Genomic DNA, 13755 nt, shown 5'->3' with positions numbered 1-13755 from the left:
TTTACTCCTTCTAAACATTTTAAGCAATTATATCCTGTGCCATCTGACAGATTAGAATTTTGGGACAAAATCCCTAAGGTTGATGGGGCTGTCTCTACTCTTGCTAAGCGTACTACTATTCCTACGGCAGATGGTACTTCCTTTAAGGATCCTTTAGATAGGAAAATTGAATCCTTTCTAAGAAAAGCTTACTTGTGTTCAGGTAATCTTCTTAGACCTGCTATATATCTTTAGCGGATGTTGCTGCAGCTTCAACTTTTTGGTTAGAAGCTTTAGCGCAACAAGTAACAGATCATAATTCTCATAGCATTATTATTCTTCTACAACATGCTAATAATTTTATTTGTGATGCCATCTTTGATATCATTAGAGTTGATGTCAGGTATATGTCTCTAGCTATCTTAGCTAGAAGAGCTTTATGGCTTAAAACTTGGAATGCTGATATGTCTTCTAAGTCTACTCTGCTTTCCCTTTCTTTCCAGGGTAATAAATTATTTGGTTCTCAGTTGGATTCTATTATTTCAACTGTTACTGGAGGGAAAGGAACTTTTTTACCACAGGATAAAAAATCTAAAGGTAAATTTAGGTCTAATAATCGTTTTCGTTCCTTTCGTCACAACAAGGAACAAAAGCCTGATCCTTCATCCTCAGGAGCGGTATCAGTTTGGAAACCATCTCCAGTCTGGAATAAATCCAAGCCTTTTAGAAAACCAAAGCCAGCTCCCAAGTCCACATGAAGGTGCGGCCCTCATTCCAGCGCAGCTGGTAGGGGGCAGATTACGTTTTTTCAAAGAAATTTGGTTCAATTCCGTTCACAATCTCTGGATTCAGAACATTGTTTCAGAAGGGTACAGCATTGGCTTCAAGATAAGGCCTCCTGCAAAGAGAATTTTTCTTTCCTGTGTCCCAGTAAACCTAGCGAAGGCTCAAGCATTTCTGAAATGTGTTTCAGATCTAGAGTTGACAGGAGTAATTATGCCAGTTCCAGTTCTGGAACAGGGGCTGGGGTTTTATTCAAATCTCTTCATTGTACCAAAGAAGGAGATTTCCTTCAGACCAGTTCTGGATCTAAAAAACATAATTTATGTAAGAACTTACCTGATAAATTCATTTCTTTCATATTAACAAGAGTCCATGAGCTAGTGACGTATGGGATATACATTCCTACCAGGAGGGGCAAAGTTTCCCAAACCTTAAAATGCCTATAAATACACCCCTCACCACACCCACAAATCAGTTTAACGAATAGCCAAGAAGTGGGGTGATAAGAAAAAAAGTGCGAAGCATATAAAATAAGGAATTGGAATAATTGTGCTTTATACAAAAAAATCATAACCACCACAAAAAAGGGTGGGCCTCATGGACTCTTGTTAATATGAAAGAAATGAATTTATCAGGTAAGTTCTTACATAAATTATGTTTTCTTTCATGTAATTAACAAGAGTCCATGAGCTAGTGACGTATGGGATAATGACTACCCAAGATGTGGATCTTTCCACACAAGAGTCACTAGAGAGGGAGGGATAAAATAAAGACAGCCAATTCCTGCTGAAAATAATCCACACCCAAAATAAAGTTTAACAAAAAACATAAGCAGAAGATTCAAACTGAAACCGCTGCCTGAAGAACTTTTCTACCAAAAACTGCTTCAGAAGAAGAAAATACATCAAAATGGTAGAATTTAGTAAAAGTATGCAAAGAGGACCAAGTTGCTGCTTTGCAGATCTGGTCAACCGAAGCTTCATTCCTAAACGCCCAGGAAGTAGAAACTGACCTAGTAGAATGAGCTGTAATTCTTTGAGGCGGAATTTTACCCGACTCAACATAGGCAAGATGAATTAAAGATTTCAACCAAGATGCCAAAGAAATGGCAGAAGCTTTCTGGCCTTTCCTAGAACCGGAAAAGATAACAAATAGACTAGAAGTCTTACGGAAAGATTTCGTAGCTTCAACATAATATTTCAAAGCTCTAACAACATCCAAAGAATGCAATGATTTCTCCTTAGAATTCTTAGGATTAGGACATAATGAAGGAACCACAATTTCTCTACTAATGTTGTTGGAATTCACAACTTTAGGTAAAAATTCAAAAGAAGTTCGCAACACCGCCTTATCCTGATGAAAAATCAGAAAAGGAGACTCACACGAAAGAGCAGATAATTCAGAAACTCTTCTAGCAGAAGAGATGGCCAAAAGGAACAAAACTTTCCAAGAAAGTAATTTAATGTCCAATGAATGCATAGGTTCAAACGGAGGAGCTTGAAGAGCTCCCAAAACCAAATTCAAACTCCATGGAGGAGAAATTGACTTAATGACAGGTTTTATACGAACCAAAGCTTGTACAAAACAATGAATATCAGGAAGAATAGCAATCTTTCTGTGAAAAAGAACAGAAAGAGCGGAGATTTGTCCTTTCAAAGAACTCGCGGACAAACCCTTATCTAAACCATCCTGAAGAAACTGTAAAATTCTCGGTATTCTAAAAGAATGCCAAGAAAAATGATGAGAAAGACACCAAGAAATATAAGTCTTCCAGACTCTATAATATATCTCTCGAGATACAGATTTACGAGCCTGTAACATAGTATTAATCACGGAGTCAGAGAAACCTCTATGACCAAGAATCAAGCGTTCAATCTCCATACCTTTAAATTTAAGGATTTCAGATCCGGATGGAAAAAAGGACCTTGAGACAGAAGGTCTGGTCTTAACGGAAGAGTCCATGGTTGGCAAGATGCCATCCGGACAAGATCCGCATACCAAAACCTGTGAGGCCATGCCGGAGCTATTAGCAGAACAAACGAGCATTCCCTCAGAATCTTGGAGATTACTCTTGGAAGAAGAACTAGAGGCGGAAAGATATAGGCAGGATGATACTTCCAAGGAAGTGATAATGCATCCACTGCCTCCGCCTGAGGATCCCGGGATCTGGACAGATACCTGGGAAGTTTCTTGTTTAGATGAGAGGCCATCAGATCTATCTCTGGGAGCCCCCACATTTGAACAATCTGAAGAAATACCTCTGGGTGAAGAGACCATTCGCCCGGATGCAACGTTTGGCGACTGAGATAATCCGCTTCCCAATTGTCTACACCTGGGATATGAACCGCAGAGATTAGACAGGAGCTGGATTCCGCCCAAACCAAAATTCGAGATACTTCTTTCATAGCCAGAGGACTGTGAGTCCCTCCTTGATGATTGATGTATGCCACAGTTGTGACATTGTCTGTCTGAAAACAAATGAACGATTCTCTCTTCAGAAGAGGCCAAAACTGAAGAGCTCTGAAAACTGCACGGAGTTCCAAGATATTGATCGGTAATCTCACCTCCTGAGATTCCCAAACTCCTTGTGCCGTCAGAGATCCCCACACAGCTCCCCAACCTGTGAGACTTGCATCTGTTGAAATTACAGTCCAGGTCGGAAGAACAAAAGAAGCCCCCTGAATTAAACGATGGTGATCTGTCCACCACGTCAGAGAGTGCCGAACAATCGGTTTTAAAGATATTAATTGATATATCTTCGTGTAATCCCTGCACCATTAGTTCAGCATACAGAGCTGAAGAGGTCGCATGTGAAAACGAGCAAAGGGGATCGCGTCCGATGCAGCAGTCATAAGACCTAGAATTTCCATGCATAAGGCTACCGAAGGGAATGATTGAGACTGAAGGTTTCGACAGGCTGTAATCAATTTTAGACGTCTCTTGTCTGTTAAAGACAAAGTCATGGACACTGAATCTATCTGGAAACCCAGAAAGGTTACCCTTGTTTGAGGAATCAAAGAACTTTTTGGTAAATTGATCCTCCAACCATGATCTTGAAGAAACAACACAAGTCGATTCGTATGAGACTCTGCTAAATGTAAAGACGGAGCAAGTACCAAGATATCGTCCAAATAAGGAAATACCACAATACCCTGTTCTCTGATTACAGACAGAAGGGCACCGAGAATCTTTGTGAAAATTCTTGGAGCTGTAGCAAGGCCAAACGGTAGAGCCACAAATTGGTAATGCTTGTCTAGAAAAGAGAATCTCAGGAACTGATAATGATCTGGATGAATCGGAATATGCAGATATGCATCCTGTAAATCTATTGTGGACATATAATTCCCTTGCTGAACAAAAGGCAATATAGTCCTTACAGTTACCATCTTGAACGTTGGTATCCTTACATAACGATTCAATAATTTTAGATCCAGAACTGGTCTGAAGGAATTCTCCTTCTTTGGTACAATGAAGAGATTTGAATAAAACCCCATCCCCTGTTCCGGAACTGGAACTGGCATAATTACTCCAGCCAACTCTAGATCTGAAACACAATTCAGAAATGCTTGAGCTTTCACTGGATTTACTGGGACATGGGAAAGAAAAAATCTCTTTGCAGGAGGTCTCATCTTGAAACCAATTCTGTACCCTTCTGAAACAATGTTCTGAATCCAAAGATTGTGAACAGAACTGATCCAAATTTCTTTGAAAAAACGTAACCTGCCCCCTACCAGCTGAACTGGAATGAGGGCCGTACCTTCATGTGAACTTAGAAGCAGGCTTTGCCTTTCTAGCAGGCTTGGATTTATTCCAGACTGGGGATGGTTTCCAAACTGAAACTGCTCCTGAGGACGAAGGATCAGGCTTTTGTTCTCTGTTGAAACGAAAGGAACGAAAACGATTGTTAGCCCTGTTTTTACCTTTAGACTTTTTATCCTGTGGTAAAAAAGTTCCTTTCCCACCAGTAACAGTTGAAATAATAGAATCCAACTGAGAACCAAATAATTTGTTTCCCTGGAAAGAAATGGAAAGTAGAGTTGATTTAGAAGCCATATCAGCATTCCAAGTCTTAAGCCATAAAGCTCTTCTGGCTAAGATAGCCAGAGACATAAATCTAACATCAACTCTAATAATATCAAAAATGGCATCACAGATGAAATTATTAGCATGCTGGAGAAGAATAATAATATCATGAGAATCACGATTTGTTACTTGTTGCGCTAGAGTTTCCAACCAAAAAGTTGAAGCTGCAGCAACATCAGCCAATGATATAGCAGGTCTAAGAAGATTACCTGAACATAGATAAGCTTTTCTTAGAAAAGATTCAATTTTTCTATCTAAAGGATCCTTAAACGAGGTACCATCTGATGTAGGAATGGTAGTACGTTTAGCAAGGGTAGAAATAGCCCCATCAACTTTAGGGATTTTGTCCCAAAATTCTAATCTGTCAGGCGGAACAGGATATAATTGCTTAAAACGTTTAGAAGGAGTAAATGAATTACCCAATCTATCCCATTCCTTAGCAATTACTGCAGAAATAGCATTAGGAACAGGAAAGACTTCTGGAATAACCGCAGGAGCTTTAAAAACCTTATCCAAACGTATAGAATTAGTATCAAGAGGACTAGAATCCTCTATTTCTAAAGCAATTAGTACTTCTTTAAGTAAAGAGCGAATAAATTCCATCTTAAATAAATATGAAGATTTATCAGCATCAATCTCTGAGACAGAATCCTCTGAACCAGAAGAGTCCAAAGAATCAGAATGATGGTGTTCATTTAAAAATTCATCTGTAGAGAGAGAAGATTTAAAAGACTTTTTACGTTTACTAGAAGGAGAAATAACAGACAAAGCCTTCTTTATGGATTCAGAAACAAAATCTCTTATGTTATCAGGAACATTCTGCACCTTAGATGTTGAGGGAACTGCAACAGGCAATGGTACATCACTAAAGGAAATATTATCTGCATTAACAAGTTTGTCATGACATTTAATACAAACAACAGCTGGAGGAATAGCTACCAAAAGTTTACAGCAGATACACTTAGCTTTGGTAGATCCAGCAGGCAGAGGTTTTCCTGTAGTATCTTCTGGCTCAGATGCAACGTGAGACATCTTGCAATATGTAAGAGAAAAAACAACATATAAAGCAAAATAGATCAAATTCCTTATAAGACAGTTTCAGGAATGGGAAAAAAATGCCAAACATCAAGCTTCTAGCAACCAGAAGCAAATGAAAAATGAGACTGAAATAATGTGGAGACAAAAGCGACGCCCATATTTTTTGGCGCCAAATAAGACGCCCACATTATTTGGCGCCTAAATGCTTTTGGCGCCAAAAATGATGCCACATCCGGAACGCCGACATTTTTGGCGCAAAATAACGTCAAAAAAATGACGCAACTTCCGGCGACACGTATGACGCCGGAAACGGAAATGAATTTTTGCGCCAAAAAAGTCCGCGCCAAGAATGACGCAATAAAATGAAGCATTTTCAGCCCCCGCGAGCCTAACAGCCCACAGGGAAAAAAGTCAAATTTTTGAGGTAAGAAAAATATGATAATTAAAGCATAATCCCAAATATGAAACTGACTGTCTGGAAATAAGGAAAGTTGAACATTCTGAGTCAAGGCAAATAAATGTTTGAATACATATATTTAGAACTTTATAAATAAAGTGCCCAACCATAGCTTAGAGTGTCACAGAAAATAAGACTTACTTACCCCAGGACACTCATCTACATGATTGTAGAAAGCCAAACCAGTACTGAAACGAGAATCAGTAGAGGAAATGGTAAATATAAGAGTATATCGTCGATCTGAAAAGGGAGGTAAGAGATGAATCTCTACGACCGATAACAGAGAACCTTATGAAATAGACCCCGTAGAAGGAGATCACTGCATTCAATAGGCAATACTCTCCTCACATCCCTCTGACATTCACTGCACGCTGAGAGGAAAACCGGGCTCCAACTTGCTGCGGAGCGCATATCAACGTAGAATCTAGCACAAACTTACTTCACCACCTCCCTAGGAGGCAAAGTTTGTAAAACTGATTTGTGGGTGTGGTGAGGGGTGTATTTATAGGCATTTTAAGGTTTGGGAAACTTTGCCCCTCCTGGTAGGAATGTATATCCCATACGTCACTAGCTCATGGACTCTTGTTAATTACATGAAAGAAATATTGAATCGTTATGTAAGGATACCAACATTCAAGATGGTAACTGTAAGGACTATCCTGCCTTTTGTTCAGCAAGAGCATTATATGTCCACAATAGATTTACAGGATGCATATCTGCATATTCCGATTCATCCAGATCACTATCAGTTTCTGAGATTCTCTTTCCTAGACAAGCATTACCAGTTTGTGGCTCTACCGTTTGGCCTAGCTACAGCTCCAAGAATTTTTACAAAGGTTCTCGGTGCCCTTCTGTCTGTAATCAGAGAACAGGGTATTGTGGTATTTCCTTATTTGGACGATATCTTGGTACTTGCTCAGTCTTCACATTTAGCAGAATCTCATACGAATCGACTTGTGTTGTTTCTTCAAGATCATGGTTGGAGGATCAATTTACCAAAAAGTTCATTGATTCCTCAGACAAGGGTAACCTTTTTAGGTTTCCAGATAGATTCAGTGTCCATGACTCTGTCACTAACGGACAAGAGACGTCTAAAATTGATATCAGCTTGTCGAAACCTTCAGTCACGATCATTCCCTTCGGTAGCTTTATGCATGGAAATTCTAGGTCTTATGACTGCAGCATCGGACGCGATCCCCTTTGCTCGTTTTCACATGCGACCTCTTCAGCTCTGTATGCTGAACCAATGGTGCAGGGATTACACAAAGATATCTCAATTAATATCTTTAACACCGATTGTACGACACTCTCTGATGTGGTGGACAGATCACCATCGTTTAGTTCAGGGGGCTTCTTTTGTTCTTCCGACCTGGACTGTAATTTCAACAGATGCAAGTTCTGACAGGTTGGGGAGCTGTTTGGGGGTATCTGACAGCACAAGGGCTTTGGGAATCTCAGGAGGTGAGATTACCGATCAATATTTTGGAACTCCGTGCAATTTTCAGAGCTCTTCAGTCATGGCCTCTTCTAAAGAGAGAATCGTTCATTTGTTTTCAGACAGACAATGTCACAGCTGTGGCATACATCAATCATCAAGGAGGGACTCACAGTCCTCTGGCTATGAAGGAAGCATCTCGAATTCTGGTATGGGCGGAATCCAGCTCCTGTCTAGTTTCTGCGGTTCATATCCCAGGCATAGACAATTGGGAAGCGGATTATCTCAGCCGCCAAACGTTACATCCGGGCGAATGGTCTCTTCACCCAGAGGTTTTTCTTCAGATTGTTCAAATGTGGGGACTTCCAGAAATAGATCTGATGGCCTCTCATCTAAACAAGAAACTTCCCAGGTATCTGTCCAGATCCAGGGATCCTCAAGCGGAAGCAGTGGATGCATTGTCACTTCCTTGGAAGTATCATCCTGCCTATATCTTTCCGCCTCTAGTTCTTCTTCCAAGAGTAATCTCCAAGATTCTGAAGGAATGCTCGTTTGTTCTGCTGGTAGCTCCAGCATGGCCTGACAGGTTTTGGTATGCGGATCTTGTCCGGATGGCCTCTTGCCAACCGTGGACTCTTCCATTAAGACCAGACCTTTTGTCGCAAGGTCCTTTTTTTTTCATCAGGATCTCAAATCCTTAAATTTAAAGGTATGGAGATTGAACGCTTGATTCTTAGTCAAAGAGGTTTCTCTGACTCTGTGATTAATACTATGTTACAGGCTCGTAAATCTGTATCTAGGGAGATATATTATAGAGTCTGGAAGACTTATATTTCTTGGTGTCTTTCTCATCATTTTTCCTGGCATTCTTTTAGAATTCCGAGAATTTTACAGTTTCTTCAGGATGGTTTGGAGAAAGGTTTGTCTGCAAGTTCCTTGAAAGGACAAATCTCTGCTCTTTCTGTTCTTTTTCACAGAAAGATTGCTAATCTTCCTGATATTCATTGTTTTGTACAAGCTTTGGTTCGTATAAAACCTGTCATTAAGTCAATTTCTCCTCCTTGGAGTTTGAATTTGGTTCTGGGGGCTCTTCAAGCTCCACCGTTTGAACCTATGCATTCATTGGACATCAAATTACTTTCTTGGAAAGTTTTGTTCCTTTTGGCCATCTCTTCTGCCAGACGAGTTTCTGAATTATCTGCTCTTTCTTGTGAGTCTCCTTTTCTGATTTTTCATCAGGATAAAGTGGTGTTGCGAACTTTTTTTAAATTTTTACTTAAGGTTGTGAATTCTAACATTAGTAGAGAAATTGTGGTTCCTTCATTGTGTCCTAATCCTAAGAATTCTAAGGAGAGATCATTGCATTGTTTGGATGTAGTTAGAGCTTTGAAATATTATGTTGAAGCTACTAAGAATTTCCTAAAGACTTCTAGTCTATTTGTTATCTTTTCTGGTTCTAGGAAAGGTCAGAAGGCCTCTGCCATTTCTTTGGCATCTTGGTTGAAATCTTTAATTCATCATGCTTATGTCGAGTTGGGTAAAACTCCGCCTCAAAGGATTACAGCTCATTCTACTAGGTCAGTTTCTACTTCCTGGGCGTTTAGGAATGATGCTTCGGTTGATCAGATTTGCAAAGCAGCAACTTGGTCTTCTTTGCATACTTTTACTAAATTCTACCATTTTGATGTGTTTTCTTCTTCTGAAGCTGTTTTTGGTAGAAAAGTACTTCAGGCAGCTGTTTCAGTTTGAATCTTCTGCTTATATTTTCAGTTTTTTTCATTTAATCTTTATTTTGGGTGTGGATTATTTTTCAGCGGAATTGGCTGTCTTTATTTTATCCCTCCCTCTCTAGTGACTCTTGTGTGGAAAGATCCACATCTTGGGTAGTCATTATCCCATACGTCACTAGCTCATGGACTCTTGCTAATTACATGAAAGAAAACATAATTTATGTAAGAACTTACCTGATAAATTCATTTCTTTCATATTAGCAAGAGTCCATGAGGCCCACCCTTTTTTGTGGTGGTTATGATGTTTTTTTATAAAGCACAATTATTCCAATTCCTTATTTTTTATGCTTTCGCACTTTTTTCTTATCACCCCACTTCTTGGCTATTCGTTAAACTGATTTGTGGATGTGGTGAGGGGTGTATTTATAGGCATTTTGAGGTTTGGGAAACGTTGCCCCTCCTGGTAGGAATGTATATCCCATACGTCACTAGCTCATGGACTCTTGCTAATATGAAAGAAATGAATTTATCAGGTAAGTTCTTACATAAATTATGTTTTTAATGACCCTTTAGGGGCAATGGGTAGTTTAGTTTTTTTTAGTGTTAGTATTTTTTTATTTTGTGGGGTTTGGTGAGTGGGGGGTTTTTACTGTTAGGGGGGGACTTAGTATTTTTTTAGAGGTAAAAGAGCTGTTTAACTTAGGGCAATGCCCTTCAAAATGCCCTTTTAAGGGCTAGTGGTAGTTTAGTATTAAATTAAGGGGTGTTTTTATTTTAGGGGGGTATTTTTATAGTGGTATTATTTTAGGTTTAAATTTTTTATTTTGGATAGCTTTGTTTATTTTTTCTGTAATTTTACTTTTTAATTTTTTTTATAACTTTAGATTGGGGGTTTATATTTTTTAAACATAGACTGCCCTCTGGGCAGGCTTAACGCCTAGAATTGTTATATTTTGTCTCTCGCCCAATTTGTTTTATGTCACTTTAGTGAAAATATATATGAAATCCAGAATATGGCTTCGGCCGAAACATGTCAGCTTTTATTGCCCTTTCCGTGATGCATGGCATTGTATGGGCTCGATTTTATAAGACTTTGTATGGATGTCTGAATAAAAGTTAAAGGAAAATTAAACCCAAATTTTTTCTTTCATGATTTAGAAAGAGAATACAATTTTAAACAATTTTGTAATTTACTTCTATTAGCTATGTTGCTTCATTCTATTGATATCCTTTTCTGAAAAGCATATTTAGATAGGCTTAGTAGTTGCCGATTGGTGTCTGCACATAGATGCCTCGTGTGATTGGCTCACCCATGTGCATTGTTAATTCTTCAGCAAAGGATATCTAAAAAATGAAGCAAATTAGATAATAGAAGTAAATTGGAATGTTGTTTAAAATTGTATTCTCTACCTCAATCATGAAATAAAAATTTTGGATTTAATGTCCCTTTAAGTTTTACACAGCTACTCGGACTCACATTATACATTTTTGAAAATGTATATGACCCTGAGCAATTTTATATTGTGATTAGTCAAATCAGAGAGTTAAAGTGAATGTAAATTTTGGTGCTAAAGTGCCCGGTTTTTAAAAATTCGATTAAAAACAGGGGCACTTTAATTCATCAAAATTTACATTTCACTCCTGTTGTGAAAATCCTTACCTTTTAATCTTGAAAGCCACTGCATTGCTTCCTCCGCCCGTCGCAAAGACTCTTGCTGGGTCTAAAATAAGGAATACGGCTTCCTCCAATCACGGCATTGAATCAGACACAGATTCCCCCGGGGGGGAAGCCGTAATTGGAGGATGACCTATCCATCATTTCTGACGTCAGAAATGGCTTGCGACAACCGGAGGAAGCTGGAGCGGCTGTCAAGATTAAAAGGTAAGTATTTCTTCACAACAGGAGTGAAATGTAAATTTTGATGAATTAAAGTGCCCCTGTTTTTAATCGAATTTTTAAAAACCGGCACTTTAGCATCAAAATTTACATTCACTTTAAAGGACCAGTAAATACAGTAGATTTGCATAAACAACAAATGCATAACAAGACAATGCAATAGCACTTAGTCTGACCGTCAAATAAGTAGTACATTTTTTTTTCTGACAAATTTCAGTTGTCTATTTCCACGACCCCTGTACCATGTGACAGCCATTAGCCAATTACAAATGCATATACGTATATTCTGTAAATTTTTGCATATGCTAGGTAGCAGCTGGTGACTCCAAAAGTATAGATGTAAAAAGACTGTGCACATTTTAATAATTTTATTTAATTTTGACATGAGTCCCTTTAAAGGGATATGAAACACAAAAAAAAATATTTTGTTATTTAGACTGACCATAAATTAAATTAAATTATTATTACTCCCCATGTTATTCTTTGATGAAGAGATACCTAGGTAGGTGTCTGGAGCACTACATGGCAGGAAATAGTGCTGCCATCTAGTGTTATGGCAAAGGGATAACATTCTTGCAAAACTGCTGCCATATAGTGCTCCTTACACGTGCATGCTTCTAAGCTCAAGTCTATGCTTTTCAACAAAAGATACCAAGAGAACAAAGAACATTTCATAATTGAAGTAAATTGGAAAGTTGTTTAAAATTGTATGCTCTGTCTGAATCCTGAAATATTTTGGGGGGTTTTATGTCCCTTTAAATCTATCCCTAAATGGCCACAGCAAAGCCAACCAGCAACATCATTTTCAAATGGTTTATCCCTGAACTGCTCTTGTTTTGCAAAACATTGGAAATTTTGCTAACAAATTGACAGTGCAAATAATTTAAAAAAAAATGCTTAAAGGGATATTAAAGTCATTTTTATGTAAGCATCAGATATTATTAACTATACTGAAATTGATCTACAAGCAAAACACATTTTGAAAGTATTTAAAACAATTATTTTGTTAGTAAAATATACGTTGTTTTGCATGACACTCCCCTTGAACATACTGTATTGTTGTTTACCATATTGCTTTAGTTGCAGCCAATTAGGAAGAGCTATAAAGAAGCTCCTGTATGTAACAGCCAATAACTGTGCAGCATGTGGGAGAATCAGGTTTTTGCAGTCAACAGAATGCACTCCGGCATCTATGGGGGTGGAGGGAGCACTACACTTTTCAGAGTTAAATTATAGGAATGTGCATTGCAACATTTTTTAATTATGCATAATGAAACATTGAGAAATGAAATTTTGAATTTAATGTCCCTTTAATTGAAGATCTATGCTATGCAAGGTCATTTTGAAATTAGAAACATAGAATTTTGCCAATTACCTTTGCAATTTTTTTTATGATATGGTATTGAAAGATTATTCAACAAAGCAGCTTAAATCTCTAACTCTGCATCACTGCAATGGAACAGGCATCTTAAATCTGTAACTGCAGCACTGCAATGGAACAGCAAACACAAGGCTAGACATGACTTGATACTCTCAAAACATTTCAGAATATTCCTATGTTTATAAAAGAAATAAAATCCTATTACACCTTTAACAAGCTGTCTTGTATTCTACATAAACCTATGTAAAACAGTTTTCTCAAGCTTATCATGAGGATATTAACAAGCCATTGCCAAAAATGTTACTTTGCCAAGAGTTTTGCAAATGTATTTGAAACCTAGGCGCAACACAGAATATTGAGAAAACAGCTATAAAATTTGTAAGTGGTTTGTTGTTTTACCAAAAAAAAAAAAAGGTTATTGGAATATTCATTTTAAATTATATATATATATATATATATATATATATATATATATATATATATATATATATATATATATATATATATATATATATATATATATATATATATACAAATAGCTTATAACTAGGAATGAGCAACTATAATTTCACAATTTTCTAACAATGTTATCCTCTAGAAAAAATAAAGCAACTAAAAAGAAAAACATTCATTTACAAATCCCATAACGTTATAGGCACAGTATCATATATATAGCATTGTGAGCTCAGAAAAGCAAAATATCTTACAGAATAATAAAGTCATTTTTATAATTTATGCTGAATAAAGTTAGTTTGTATTCATATGTTGCACTGGTGAATGAAAGCCTCCGTGTAAAGTCATTTATTGCTTGTAGTTGCTCAAATTAAGGAGAACTATCAAGCAATGATTTAGTGTTGTGTGTTGATATTTTCTTTATTACCACATTGGTAATGGAATTCAATGTTTGCACTGATTTCTCTCTGGCTGGGTTTTTGCCAATTTGAATAAAACAGAATTGATGGATATTGTCTG

The 13755-nt window shown here is 37.6% G+C and overlaps 1 protein-coding gene across 3 annotated transcripts in view; it reads right to left on the bottom strand.

Moving 5' to 3' along the window:
• The window catches only part of GAS6 (growth arrest specific 6), a 391979-nt gene that overhangs the window by 90215 nt on the left and 288009 nt on the right, over positions 1 to 13755 (bottom strand). The gene's annotated exons all lie outside the window — the stretch shown is intronic.

The sequence above is a fragment of the Bombina bombina genome, chromosome 3, assembly GCF_027579735.1.
Source record: "Bombina bombina isolate aBomBom1 chromosome 3, aBomBom1.pri, whole genome shotgun sequence".
NCBI classification, from domain to species: Eukaryota; Metazoa; Chordata; class Amphibia; order Anura; family Bombinatoridae; genus Bombina; species Bombina bombina.
Note: the sequence above shows the minus strand (reverse complement) of the source record. Positions and strands in the feature narration are given on the sequence as shown.